Here is a 15,582-nt window from a genome sequence, read left to right as displayed (position 1 = left end):
CCTAGTATCTCAGACTGTGAAAGTGTCATTTTGCTTTTTCATAGCAGTAATTTGCAAGAATGTGTTTTTGTATGAGGTGAAAAAAAAAAAAGTTGGAACTAAAGATGTTTTTTTAGACCTAAAAGAGTCACTTGAATACCATCTGCATTTTAATAGCTGTATAAATCAATGTTTGCCAGAGCTGGGCGGCCTGGTTCCCAACTATGTGGAGATGGGTGCTGCTGAGGATGCTCTGTGAGCATCATACTGCAAGCTGTGGATCACTGCCTGGGATGAGTGAGCCAAATCTTCAGTGGCACTGGTTCAGGGTGATGCTGCGTAAGTCACCAGATTTACTTCAGATGCAAGTGGCAGATTGTTGTTTGTTTTCCTCCAGCAATAAAACCATTCCTGGAAGTCCTCTCCAACATGGACTGCTGGAAGTCTAAAAGCACACTGCAGACTGGGAATCTAGAGGATTTATCATGTTGAAGACCTGCTGTATTGAAAAGAGAGAAAGTATAGTATTTCATTAGAAAATAACAATAGTCATTCATGTGTAATTTTATTTCACATTGTGTATCATGACTAAGAGAAGCAGGATTCCTTGGTGAGAAAACACAGGAAAGAATAAAATGGAATCAAACAGGCTTCACTGTTGCCAGCAGTAATTGAAAAAAAGCAAAGCATAAGGTATTAACTGATATCTAGGATGGTAATTAAAATGTTTCATGAATAAGAAAGTAAATAATTTCAGTGATGTTTTTAACAGCTAGAGCCTATGCAGACAGACAGACACAAATGCATGGAATATTGTGTGCAAATACTTCAGTCAATTACAGTATCAGGACGATACTCCCAACTCATTAGTTTAAATTCTATGCAGTAATTAACAGATATGAATAAAATAAATATAGTCTACTCTATATTCTGGTAAGTAGCTATTTATAGGCACTCTGGGAAAGTTTGAATTATTGTCTGTCCTAATTATGCCAAGGACTTTTTTATTAGGCATGAAGGTCTGACTGGGAGGAATTAACAACTGCTTACAATGTCTTTACATTAGAGCTAATCAGATAATTTGGCAGAGCCTCCTCTTATATTTTGGTGTTATTTTTTCTTTTCTTTCATTTCTGAATCTAAATGTGATTACTAAGTTGTGTTCTTGGCAATAAAGTCTTCCTTTGCCTAAGTGAGGGTAGCCTTTTCTCTCCCTAAGCCAGTGTGCCCATTCTCTCTTTTCTCCAGACTCTTTTTCCCCTTTGGTGTTCCCCTTTCCAGGAGAGATCTCTGTTACAGCACAAAATCTGTCAGGGCAGAGCCGTAAGTAACAGTGGTGAGGTGTACTCATCCTTCTCTCAGCACAGCTTTGAGATGAATGTGCAGGTTGTGCTTGTCTGGGAGCAGAAGTCATGTAGAAGGCCCCTGCTGTGAGTATTTCTGACTTGCTGGTCAAGTCTGCTCCAAAATAGGTGTCCAAGAGACACTGCTTCCACACTTCTTTTTACTTGCGTTATTGTAAGTGGAAAAGAAGATTAAGATTCATTCTTTAATTAAACATTAATATAGCTATAAAGAAAAACAACAACAACAAAAAACCACTTTTGTTTAATAGTTTCCCTCCACCCCTTGGCTAAATATATGAATATATATGAATAGGGAGGCAGGCATGTGAGTACTAAGAATAAGCCCAATTTAGTTGTAATTTCTCCAGCATCTTTTCTCTACTGAATATTTCAGGAAGATTAAAACGCAAAACAAAACCACAAACAACTGTGGCCTAGATCCTGAACTTTGATGACCTAAAATATTTCAGACATAACCGAAATACGGATCTAGCCTTTGTTGTGACAGCTCTTCAAAGGACTGGAGTAAATGACAATATTTTTTTTTCAGCAAAAACCTAGTATTACTTCCTGCTGCTAACTTCTTTGTAAGATGTCTGAGTAGCTTTACAGGTACAAATCAGACAAAGCTTGCCTGTAAACAAAAATAGTTATTTCTGCAATACAGTTCTGTGGCAGCATATATGAAAACCTCCTGGTCTGAAAGTTTGTACTGCTTTGATGGTTGATCCATCATTTTGAAGGATTTGTAGAAATAAAGCTTGAATGAACTTCAGTATTAGTTCTGAAGCAGAGAGAAATTGCTGTAGATACATGTTTTTAACCTGAGGCTATCCATTTCCTCCAACCTTTCTACACGTTTCAGTGTGAATAAACGTATCACTTCATGAACTATCATAAGGAGCTTTGCTGAAGAGTTTTAAACTTTGTCATTCAAGCACTAAAGTTGATATTTTCCTTCGAGATTTAGAAGGAAGAGTTGCAATGTTCAAATGTATATAATAAAATATACATTACATAATATATAAAATAAATATTATATAATAAATATATAAGAAATATGTCTTAACATATAATATTAAGATATAAATATATAATACAATAAAATAATAAAATAAAATATATAATGAAATAAAATTAAACAATGAGCCCCAAACTATCAGTCTGATTATTTAACTATTAACCTCAGTTAATCTACCATTAAGATGTACTTTGGGATTTGCTGAAGAGGTGGGAAGGATGCCGATGAATGAATCTGTGGAATCTATACGCATCTCAGTTTCAGCTGCCATGACATTCCTTCATGTCCTTATGTTTATTATTTCAAGTTTGTGATTCAGGGGTTTCAGACATACCAACACTGTATGGTAAGAGTACTGGATCTGTGAATCTAGGCCTACTGGTACAGAATTAAGTTATTCAGCTGGTAACATTTCTGATTTTTTGGCTGCATCTGGCAGTAGCAGTCACCAGGGTTCCACCAAAGTTCTCTTAATCCCACTCTTATCCAATGTCAGTAATTTATGTGAGCTCTTCTTAAGAGTGTATTCCTGGTTTTTTTTTGTTGTTGTTTTTTGTTAAATCTATTTCATTCAGTCATCTAACAGTCTATTCCTGCAAACCAATAACATATAGTTTGCCATTATAACTATCTCTATCACAGATACATGTGTAACCACATTGTTCTTGCAGTTTACAGAATTTGGGCTTGGACTTAAGTGCTTTTCTCATTGGTGTGACTGAAAGAATAACTTGGTCAAGATGTTGCATGTTAGCAATAGTTATTAATAATTAATAATTTAATGACAGGACGAGGGGAAATGGTTTTAAACTAAAAGAGGGGAGATTTAGATTAGAGTTTAGGAGGAAATTCTTCACTCAGAGGGTGGTGAGGCACTGGAATAGGGTTTCCAGAGAAGCTGTGGAGGCCCCATCCCTGGAGGTGCTCAAGGCCAGGCTGGATGGAGCTTTGAGCAACCTGGTCTGGTGGGAGGTGTCCCTGCCCATGGCAGGGAGGTTGGAGTTGGATGATCTTTAAGGTCCCTTCAAACCCAAGCCATTCTATGATTGAGTTTGAGTTAGCTTGGAGGTAGCAATGTATGTATATATAATTTAAAGTATTATACACAAAGTGGCTGGAGAATAATTTAGGAATTATAACTTGAAATTTCATAATTAAGGACAACTAATTGCAGCAGCAGCAGCTTTATACTAAAGTGTGCATCTCTGTCTTTGGTCAAGAACTTAATTTTATCTATAGTTTTGTTCCTATTCTTGTTGCTACTGTAAGTCAGAAGGTTTAGACTGAATGATGAATCAAACTGGCCAATGATTATAATAACAAGGTTATAAGAGAGAAAATAATGTGAGGGAGAAGGAATGGGTGATTTGAAATACGAAATGTAGTTTGATTTTTTGTGGAAGTATTTTTAATGCAATGTGTCAAAATTACTGAATATATTTTAAGGACCACTGTGACAGGGTATTCTCTTTAGGTACATATTTTTCTGTTATAAAAGCAATTACACAAGATACCAGTTTTTAGAATGGCATTTTAGGTGAAAAATCAGAGTGAAGTACTCTGATTTACACTGATAAGACTGTGGCCTGTCATATGTGCTTTCTTATTGTGGTATATAAGGCTCATATATCAATATATTTTGCTCTGGAATTGATTTCCATGTTGTTTACCTCATTTTCATTCTTTTTTATTCTGCTTCATATCCTGGGCACCTGTACAATCAAATGCCTGGATATCCTTTAGAGGACTGGGGAGAATGCTGTTTCCATCATTTTTCCTTTTGCTTGGAGGAGTTTGAGTTCACAAAGATGACATAAAGCTTGTAATCAGATAAAAAAATCTAAAAATGGTGACAGGTGAACATACAGCACATATCAAGGAATGTGGTTATAGCTGTGTTGTAATTGAAGCACTTTGACTTTGTGTATTTAATTAGTCTTTTGTCTTTTGATAAACATTTGGCTGTTAGACAAGTACTTAGCTGGCCAGAATCTTTCATCTTGGGTATTAATTGACTGGAATCCAGCAGGTCACAGTAATTGGCAGACAACAAAGTGACCTCTGAATTCTGGCTTCTGAAACAGGATAGTTTGTCTTTTCAATTAAAGAATTTGAATATATTGATAGTCAACAGAGAAGATTGAATACCTGTCATACTGTGAATTAAAATTTGGGTGACATGGTCCACAGACAATTATCTCTATCTACTTTCTTTAAAAAATAAAAATGAAAAATTGGATTTACTACTCCTTACAATTACTTGCTGCAAATTTTATACTGACCATCAAGAGTGTTCAAACAGGAGAGGATCTTTGCCCAGACAATGTGTTCAGGGAAACATCCCAACAGATGAGAAACAAATGTCTTACCTAAAAAACAAAGAAAAAAAGAAAAAAGTCCAGTGAGTCTGAGTGGACTCACTCTGAATCTTATGGAAAAGCAAAATTTCATGATGTACTGGGAGCTTTTGAAAACAGATACATGTATAGTGAGTAGTGGACCATTTGAAGCTGAAATCAGTACTTGAATGAAAAAGTAAACACAAGAGATCCTTATTGATCAGGGATGAAAAATGCTTAAATGAGTTATCTGTAAGAGATAATATGCGTAAGTGACAGTGCTACTTGATTTAAGGATTCTGCAGTGAGGTTAATCATGTTGCCTGTCTGTTCATCATACAAGACAGACAAAATGAGAATTTGATGTCATAGGGAAGAGGATTCTTTTCCACTTCCATGTTCCACAGGTCAAACCTATTTAAGAAGGGTAACATTGTGAATAACTGTTATATTTGTATATATAGAGAAAAAAATGGTGCTTGTCTTCATTTTCTATAGCTGAGTAATGCCAAGAAAAAAATAGTATAAAAATAACATTTGCAGTTTTCCATGGTAAGGTATCTTTATCAACGACACCCAAACACAGCACCTCCCATAGCATGTCTCCAGGAATAAAAGAATGTGAATCAAGCATTAGTGTGATCGTGTGGGCTGTGCATAATTGCCAGGTGACTTAGACAGTAACAACCAAGTAGCAGACAGTGGTTTTGATGTGTGTAAATCTATCACAAAGTGTATTACTACCTGTTCCAACTGAAGTGCTCTGATTAATGTAGTAAGACGATGGAAATTAAATAGGCTGTAGTTAGACATTGATATAAGAATAATAAAGCTCAGAGTTTTTGCTGAAGAGGAGTATGTTGGGAAATAGCAGTGGAACACAAAAATGTTAGGAAGGTGTTTGTAGGCCAAAAATCATTTGTCAATGTGACAAGTAAATCTTCTATAGACACCATGTCAGAGAAGTTAGAGCAGTGTATTTGACTGTCGATATGCATGCAATTTTCTGGCTAAAACCAGACAATAACAAATTGATGCAATTACTTTCCCTCCCTATAGCTTACTCTTTTGACTCTAAAGAGCGAATTCTTTATTATTTTTTTATTTCATTATTGTTTTCCTAATACCTTCTTCACATTTAGTTAGTTATATTATCCCTCACTGCATTTTTCATCTAATTCTATTTGTAAACAGCATTCCTTCAACTTTATCATACCAAGGTATGTCACTCAGGTATAGACTAGCAGCTTGTTATTTTTAAGTTAAAGTCTTCCTCTGCTTTTTCCCCATGTCTTTTTAACAAGAAGGTAATGGCAGGTTTCACTTGTCCACCGTCCATCTTTGCACCTTCTAATTTTCAACTCAGTGATCAGCTTTGTAGAAAGACAGGAATCACTTCTACGTTGCTAGGAAGAAAAATGCTACTAGGAATGAACATTTTGGCAGCTTTCCCCCATCTCCAGCAAAGTTAAAACCAGAAGAGCAAAGGCAGCTAATTAGCGTAGGCTTTTCGTGCAGTGTAATGCTTGATGCTTGGTCTTCACCAAGCAGTCAGTGAGCCAACAAGGAGATAGACTATTTTAGACGTGCATTTTTTGCATACTGAGAGTGACTCAGAACACCCAATCATAGAGAACAACCTTGGATTAAATGCTGGTGATTTTTCCTAAGGTTAATGTAAGTAAATGAAATCTGGTTAGTGTGAAAAATATAACATGCTGATCTTGCAAGTTCAACACTTTGGGATCATAAAAAGCAACCTAAGTAGCAAAAGGCTGGATTCAAGGTAATCAGGGCTTACTTCATTATTGCATCTTTACAGAAAAATGATATAATAAACATAACAGTTTACAACAAATGTACAGTAAGAGTGTATGTGCTGTTACATTGTAGCATGGTTCTCTTTCTCTCTTGCTGTTTACAAAGAGGATAGAAAGACTGGGGAGCCTTCCTAGAAAACCGTTCTGTAATCGATGAGCACCCACTGGGCTAAAGCCCAGTGTTTGTCTGTGCCTTCTGAAGCTCCCACTGCAAATCATATTGTGCTTGATGGGGCTCAGACATCGTCACAGGAGCTCTCAGAAAATGCTTTGTTAGGTTAATGTACCGACTGGTGAGGCTGTTGCTGTTCATCAGCTCTGATGGATAGATAAAACACTGCTTTCTTTTTGAGTAGAACGGCACCATGTCATGGTTTTGTCTGTGACAGAGTTAACTTTCTTCACAGAGGCTCACACAATGCTGTTTTGGACTTCTGAAGAAAACAGTGGTGACAGCACATGGATGTTCAGCTGTGGCAGAGCAGTGCTTGCCCAGAGGCAAGGCCTTCCCAGCTCCTCCTGCTGCCCTGCCAGCAAGGGGCCAGGGGTGCCCCAGGAGCTGGTGGGGACCAAGCCAGGACAGCTGGCCCAGGCTGCCCAAAGGGATGTCCCACACCACCTGGTAGCACGCTTAGTGATGACAGCCAGAGCCGAGGAGGAGGAAGGGGGACGTTGGGAGCAACACCGTTTGTCTCCCTGAGAAGCCGCCCCATGTGAGGAGCCCTGCTGGCCTGCAGCGGCTGGCACCTGCCTGCCAGGGGGAAGCAGCCAGTGGGGCCTGGTCGGGCTTTGCTTTGCACAGCTTCTGCCTTCCCCACTGAGCTGTCTTTGCCCCAGCCCCTGAGCTCTCACACTGTTACCTCCCTTTCTCTCCCCATCCCACCTGGGCAGGGTGGGTGAGCGGCTGGGGCTGCTGAGCTGCCTGATGGGGCTGCTCCACAGCACAAATCTCTTTGCCAGTAGCTGCAGTCCCCTGTGTTACCCTACATCAGAGGAGGCAGAAAGATCCATTGGTACCAGGTGGTGTGTTGCTTACTGCCTGGGTCTGTGCTGGGCAACGTACAGTTTTGCTTCCTAGGAAAGAGGTGAGTGGAGAGATTTAAAAAAAAATAAAAAAAATTAGTGCATTGTATTGAACAATACAAAATGCTGGTACTTCTTATTCACACATTTCTCTTGGTACAAATCCCCTCAACTTTCTTTATTATTTTAATAATTGGATGCTTTGGACACGGAAATGTGTCATACTTTAAGCCTGGATGTTTTAACATCTTATCTGCTTCAGATATTCTTTCTGAAGGATGTTCTGTTGCTGAGGGATATGTACGCAATTTGTGATATTTTTGACATGTTGGAACTTCATAAAACTGCATATATTGGAAACTTCCCCTGTGGTAACTTGTTCAGCTCAAACCTGAGTCATTTGAGGATGGGGCTGGATTTTTGCACTACATCTTATTGACTTGTATAAAGAAGTAACTAATCTTCAGCAGCTAGTCTGGAGAACATGAAAGGCTGTTCTTAGGTCAGTTTAAGATTTGTTCAAGTTCATTTGCTCAGTGAGGGAAAGGACGAGATCTCCTTCAGCCTCTGAACTGAATCAAATGACTCCTCTTTGGTCTGCATGTGAAGGGGGGACTTAAAGTCACCTGCAGCCCCCAGCCCCTAGCTGTCTTAATTGCAGCAGGAGCAAGTGCACTTTGCTCTCACAAAGCAGGAGGTGCTAATGAGCAGCAGCCTTTGACTCCTGTGTATGGTTTCTGTGTTGTAAAGCTTCGTGTTCACCCTTGTATGTTGATCTTCTGAAATCCCGGCTTTTTGTATTTTCAGTTTTGTTCCTTTAACCTTATTCTCATTAGTATAAAGCGTTGCCAGAAAGCATTTTCCAAAGGAAGTTTCTAACTAGCTGCTTCTCTCAGAATCAGTCAAGGACCGTGATGTGACACACATTGTAAGTTTACTGAGATGTGTTGAACTTACTTCCAACTTCATGATTATTTCATTCCTAGTTTTGGCAAGGGCTTCTTGGAACTTTTCACTTCTCCTAGGTATGGTGCAACAAAGTAAGATGTGAGCTGTTACAGGAACTGCAGTTATGGCAGGTGAAGATGTCTTTCTACCTCAGAAGAGTTTCCAGTGGTTAGTACAAGCTGCTTTCTGACTGTAGTCTATCAACGCCTGCACTGTTTCAAGGTTCATTCACTGTGTTTTGGTTTTGTTTTTGTTTTTTAATGTAGTAATGTATTTATACCAGTTTTTAAACAGGTTTTAACCTTGTAGGTCTGTGAAATACAGAGAAAGAAGCTGAATTCTGTTACATGGAAATTGTCCATGTAATTGCAGGTAGAAGTGTCACTGTGAAACCCTTGTATTGTAACAGCAAGCCCGCTATTGACTCATCTTGGCCTGTGAGGAAAATTGCTCCGAGCCTCATTAAAGTGTAATTAGCATTTTCAAATCAAAAGGATGCTGGATCAGATTCTGATATGTTTCTCATGCTTATTAACAGCTTATGCTACAGATAAGCTGTTATATTGTGTTCAGTGAAACTGCTGTGAGGTAAGATAGGAGAGAAAAGGACTGAAGCCCGTTAGACATACCAGTACAAGAAGCAGCTGAAGTAGCACACTGATATGTCTGTGGCGTGCACTTAGTGGCATTACGGGTTTCTCTTCAGAGGGAAAAATGGGAAAAACTTTGAACAAGAAAATAATTTCATTAATTTCATTAAATGTTTATCTCTAAACCTTACTGCAGCCAGAGTACGAACATGAGATGTGTATGGCCTTGGGTGCCATAAGTCTGACTACAATGAAAAAGCAGTCAGGGGACATTTGACCAATAAAGCACGTGTACGTGATTCTTCTGAAAGGCTTCCCAGCAGCCCACTAGTGGGGAGGTTGCTGTATCCTTGCTTACACCCACATACAGATAGGCATATACATACATATGTGGAAAATAAGCAACTTCTAGGCTAATAAAATTAACTTCTTTATGTCATGCTGATTTAAATTGTTTCTACAGATGATAGCCAGAATGGCATGTTAGAGGCATGTTAGAAGGGCTTCAGCATCCTAAGAAGCTTTATTTGTGACAATTAGCTGGTTTTGTATGGCCCTCCTGTACAATGTAGACCTTCGGTCTGTTTAAGTTAACCTTCTTCATGAGCTTTTTGCTAGTGACTTTGTAGATGATTTGACATAAATTTTGACCTATTTACTGAACTTACTGACCTTCTTACCCTTAACATTTAACAAAATAGTTATTTATTTGCTTACAAAGAAGGGAGATTAAAAAATATATATCTTTTTTATCTTTTTTTTTTTGAAGAGTTTTTTTTTTTTTTTAATATCAGAAATTTAATGTTTGGTGATTTAGTGGTATTTCTAAGAGCAGTCATATGGCTACTTGTTGAATATTTTAAAGTTGGAAAAAGTTATATAAAATATGTAACAGCACAGAAAATAATTCCATCAATAATGAAAGATAACTGTCAATTCCAGCTTAGCTTCCTTCCCAGTGTTATTTTGTGACTGCAGTCTGCTTTGAATTTCTTCCGGGACTCAAATTCTCCACATCAAAGCTTTTTAGAAATTTCCAATTACCCTGATGGTTGTCAGGATCCTTCCAGCAGAGAAGAGGTTGTCCAAGTCCAAACTGGCCAAGAGGCATGTGGTATGCTCAGGCAGTAGGAACTCTCTCATTACCTTCTCAGCATAAGTAGCTGTAAATAAATATGTATAGATGTGTATTCATTTTAATAATTTAGACCAAAAATGAGAAACTGTGAAATAGTTTTTGAATAATGTACCAATAAACAAAATGTAGGAGATGCTGTTTTCCTGGATGGCCATGCTCAGTAGTAGATAACAAGGAAAAAAGTGCATAAATTTGCATATCTATACATGTAAATACATTTATATATAGGTAGATATGTTATATACTCTTAGATGTTTTATGTAGAGAGATGTGATATAGCATAAAAGTATAAATAATATGTATGTGTTATTTTATTTTTTTTAGTAGCTCTTATTTGTCTTTTGTTATTATTATTTTAGTTAAAGATTACATCTGCATCACAATAATATTCCCAGAGGACTTCTCTTCTGCGAGTTGACACTTTGAATCCAGCTGGTTTTTGGTATTGAAAACATTCTGGGTTCCACAGTAAAATTATGCATGATGTGCAGTAAATACACCATGAATTTATGTGTTAATTAATTATGGGCATTGCAGTTTTTCTTTCTCAGTTAAAGTGAATGCTGCCTGTTTTATGTTTTTGTCTTTCTGTTTTCATGTTGAGATACTGAAATAATGTATTGTATAAGTAACATACATGTAAGTTTGTTAATTCATCTTAATTTTTCAAGATCTATAGATTTCCAACTACTGACATTGTGATTTGAGATCATCTACGCATGTGGTAGCTAAGGACCTAAAGTGGAAGACTTGTCTGTCCCTATTTGAAATTCCAGAAGTGAAAAGGTGCTGAAAAAGGAGGCTCCTGTGGGGAGATTCTGTGATTAGTTCCCGATGCTGCTGTGCTCTCTGCAGAGAGATGCGGTGCAATGTTAGCAAGCTGCTGGGGTCAGCCCCAGCGGGGCTCAGAGCCAGAGCTGCAAGAGCAGCTGAAGGAAGCAAGCCAGACAAACAGATTGGTGGACTTGAATAGGCTTTGCTGCCCAGCAAAATTTAAAATCACTAACTGTGTGTAAGAAAATTCAGTGCAAGAGTCAGAAAGCAACCAGCTAATCCACAACTTTCCTCCCTGTGATGAGAGCCTGAACTGTTACAGCAATATTTTAGGGATTTGTTACTACTGCCCTTCTCCTCTACCCAGTCAGAGTTTTATTCTCTTGCTGTAATAAAAATGCAGTTTGTTAGCAGTGTAAGCCACAGTTACAAGATGGGGGAATAAATGTATCTTTGAGCATCAGAAGGTTTAATAGGCTTGAATGGGCTGGTCAGTGAAAAAAACACCAGTTCAAGAACCCCATCTAGTACTGAATTGAAATTTTAGTAGGTGATTTAATGACAGAAAAAGCTGAGGCAGGGGAAGTTTAGGCTTGACATCAGGAGGAAGTTCTTCACAGAGAGAGTGGTTGCACACTGGAACAGGCTCCCCAGGGAAGTGGTCACTGCACCGAGCCTGACTGAATTTAAGAAGAGATTGGACTGTGCACTTAGTCACATGGTCTGAACTTTTGGGTAGACCTGTGCGGTGTCAAGAGTTGGATTTGATGATCCTTACGGGTCCCTTCCAACTCAGGATATTCTATGATTCTATGATTCTATGATTTTATTTTTAATTCTTTTAACTTCTTATTAAAACTGGAGTTGGTTTCTTTGTACGAGGCAGGGGACAGGCACACATATAACTCCTCCCAGAGCAGTTCCATGAACATGTCATAGTCTCAAACTTCATGGTATTATTTCTCTTTCTTCTTGTCCCAGAATTTGTATTGAAGATTGAATTGCATTTTCAATAGCATCCTTGTAAATGACCTTGGTACAACAAAAATTGAGAAATTTACAGACACAGACTACTTTTATTCTATATTTCTGTAAAATAGTTATAGGAACTTGTTTCTATGCTATCACATGTTCAGAGATACCTGATTAGTGTTTTATTTTTGAAATTGCTGGTTATGAGGAGGGAGCAGGAGGGATAAGCAGTCTCAAGTCTGCAGATGTAACACAGGAAAGAAAAGATGAGATATTGCTGGAACAGTATGTCTGGAAGTAAGGAGAGGTATCCCGGGGTGTTTTTTTGGACTGCATAATGCAACATACAATGAATAAAGCTGCTTGGCTACTTTCTTCTGGGGGAACAAGGTGTTCTGATGAAAAATGCTAATTAATCTAAATTCAGAATTTCAACAGGAAGCTGTTTTGGTGAAATTTTTCTTAAGGACAATTATTTGGAGATATTTTTGAAACAGAGCATTGTCTGTTTCAGAGAAATGTTTGGTATGTTTATTTTTTTTTTCCTGTATAAAACCCTTCTACTTATATCAAAAAGATACTCGAATGAATCAAAAAAACAAAATGCTGATTTTTTCTCCTCCATCCAGATTATAATCAGAACAATTTCCAAGTCCCAGTTACCCACCAGATCCTATGCTCTCTGTGTATGCTGGTTGTCATGCTTTACTTGATTGACACCATCATTGAATAATATATCAGCCAAAAGTGCAAAAGTTTTTTTATTATCATTCTAAGTGCTGAACAATACTTCAAAGTTGATGGATGTAATTGTTCCATTCCTTCAAATAATAGGGTAATAAAGACTCCTTTCGTACAAAGTTAACAAGGAGCTTTTGAACAATGTTTAAATACAGAAAAAAAGCAAAGTGCAGACTTCAGAGAACACCCTGTGTGTTTAACAAGGAGCTGAAAAAGAAAACTGAAAGGCTCGTGTCTATTGTGGACTCTTGGAAGGAGGTGTTTTGTTGAGTGGAGAAAAAGGCAGTTTCAGAATTTTAGCAAGACATAGTTCTGCATGTTTTGGTTTTACTTTGCTCAAGGGCCAGCACTCTGCATGTGTACAATTAGACAACTCAGTCAAGGAGATCAGAAACCCTAGCTGCAGGCATTAAACAATTCCTCATTTGACGTGTTAATCGAAAAGGTGAAGGCTACTGTTTTTTTTTCCCCAAAAATAATTAGATTGGAAGTACATGATACGACATTTGTGTGATGCACAAGAATATGCATAGATGTTTGAACACGTATTTCTTTGGATATAACCTTTCAAATGTAAAATAATACTGAATGCACGGGGAAACAATCTTTATTATCAGTGTACAGCAAGCTTGTAAGAAAAATATTCTTCAATACAGTAAGTTCCTCTTCACTTACGGTAAGAAAAGGAATCAATTATTCTTAACAATGTGAGTATTCCATAAAGATAAACCATTATAATGGAATTATAGAACACAAGCAGTCTTTAAGGACAGCATATCAAAAGAGATATTTCCATAACTTATCTATTCTGTTCTTTCTTTGCGCAAACAGTCATGCAAGTTCAATGTGAATTCTATCTTCGATTTATGTATGGTTATTTAGTGCAACATTTTGTGTTTTATTTGTGCCCTCCTTGGGATAAATCACCGTGGAATGCCTCAACTGGGAGATTATGATTAAAAAACAAACAAACAAACAAAAACAACTATTTTTTCTCTTGATTTCCCAAAGCTGCAGAGAGCCAGCATTCTTTCTCTTAACCTAGACCATTCAGTGGATGAGCTAGTACTCTGCAGTTTGGATGCTAAGAGTTGTCAGTGGGTCTGGACCTCGTAACTGAAGTAAAGGAGATAACATGCTGTAGTGAAGAATGGATCACGTAAAAATCCTAGAGAGCTGTAGTCCGGGCACAGATTTTAAAAATGGATCACTGATGACAGACGATTAAAAGAAAGGAAGTTGCAGTTCCAGAGTTCACTTCACTGTCAGAAAATACAAAATATTTCTTTAGGCCAAGTGGTAGAGGATAAAGGTCGCATGCTTTTAGCAGGGAGTTTCTCAACTATGAACCCCATTTGTAATTCCCAACTGTGAAAGGGGAATTAATTTCATGGATCCATAACTTCGATTATTTTGAGGTCAGAGCTGAGCATCTCTGAACATTGACCCAGAAAATACAAAGTATATTTTCTGTGGATATAAATGAAGACATTCAAAATTGTATATATCGAGTGCTGTCTAGAAAGTATAAGAAAATAGTAATTTATTAAGCATATTTGCCCAAGCTATAGTGGATAATGTATCACAGAAATAATCGAATTGTAGAATACTTGAGGTAAGGAGGAGTCATCTGGTTCAGTTTCCTGCTCAAAGCAGGGCCTACCTCAAGGACAAGGTATAATAAATGAATGATAATTTGAACTTTTTTTAAAATTCTTTCTGGAAATGAAGAAACTCTGACAGACAAACCTGCAGGTATTTAAGTCCTGAGAATTAGCCTGAGTGGTAGAATTAAATGGGGAATGATGTATGGTTGGGGAGTTCAGTGGCACTGTTTTTTTGAGGGCAGGAATATGTTGTGCTACCTACTGCTGGTGAAGGTAAAGTAAAAAGAGTGCAGTATGTTAATAGTTGCAGTGCAGAAGATGGATGGCGCTGAGGGATGGAACAAAAACATGAGCTATTCCTCGTCTAAAGGAAGAGAGCTGTAGGAGGTATATGTGAAAATGCAAGTCGGTTTGGAGCTTTCTGTACAGTCTAAGAAATGAATATGTATCTGTGCCTGTTCGTCATTTTGGTGTGCCTACTCGAGTTGAAATTGAAGCAGCTGTTTTAATAGGAAAATGGCAAAGTTTTGTTTTGTTTTGTTTTTTTTTTCCTAAGTATTTTTTTTCTCTAGACTAGAGATGAGTATTCATGGTATAGCAAATTTAGACTTTTTAACAGGCAGTGTTTTTCTGTCATTCTTGAAATGAAAGATGAGGAGAGATGGGTTATAATGAAGTTAAAAGACTTTTATTGACATGTTTGTAGGAAACTATTAATTTATTTGTAAGCCTGGCATAGTGGTACTTCTGTTCTGAATTAAGCTGCACAGGTGAAAGCTCTGCTTTGGTTTTTGGGCCTTTCCCTCAACCCTCAGTAAATAATCTAACACTCTTGCATGAATAGTGTCTAGTTCAACCCTTTCTAGGTAAAAATCAGTCTGATTTTTATAAATACTCCACCTTAGTGTTTGAGCCTATATTCTCACTGCTGAGAACAGCATTTCTGTGATTGCCATAACATGAATTTACCATGGGGACGAGTGTTCTTTCCAAAATAAGCATAAATACTGAAGAAATAATTGAACGATTGCTTCACTTCCTCATTTGAATTACCAGAAAGCAAACAATTAAAAAAAAAAAAAACAGTATTGTGCTCTAGAAATGTAGCTTATCAATGGATTCTTTGTTAATGGGTTTCAGTCTCCTGGTGTTGCCTACATGTGTGTTTGTGCGGGTGAGAGAGGAGGGATGGTGGGTGTTAAATTGTTGTATCTACGACTAGTTACAATTTGTTGTTCTCAGGGTGTGTTTAGCCATGAAGTCATATAGAGCTCTTTAATCTTC

At 37.6% G+C, this 15,582-nt stretch overlaps 1 protein-coding gene across 16 annotated transcripts in view; it reads left to right on the top strand.

Moving 5' to 3' along the window:
• The window catches only part of MARCHF1 (membrane associated ring-CH-type finger 1), a 296,342-nt gene that overhangs the window by 229,864 nt on the left and 50,896 nt on the right, over window positions 1-15,582 (top strand). The gene's annotated exons all lie outside the window — the stretch shown is intronic.

Source organism: Anas acuta, chromosome 4 (genome assembly GCF_963932015.1).
Source record: "Anas acuta chromosome 4, bAnaAcu1.1, whole genome shotgun sequence".
Taxonomy (NCBI): Eukaryota; Metazoa; Chordata; class Aves; order Anseriformes; family Anatidae; genus Anas; species Anas acuta.
Note: the sequence above shows the minus strand (reverse complement) of the source record. Positions and strands in the feature narration are given on the sequence as shown.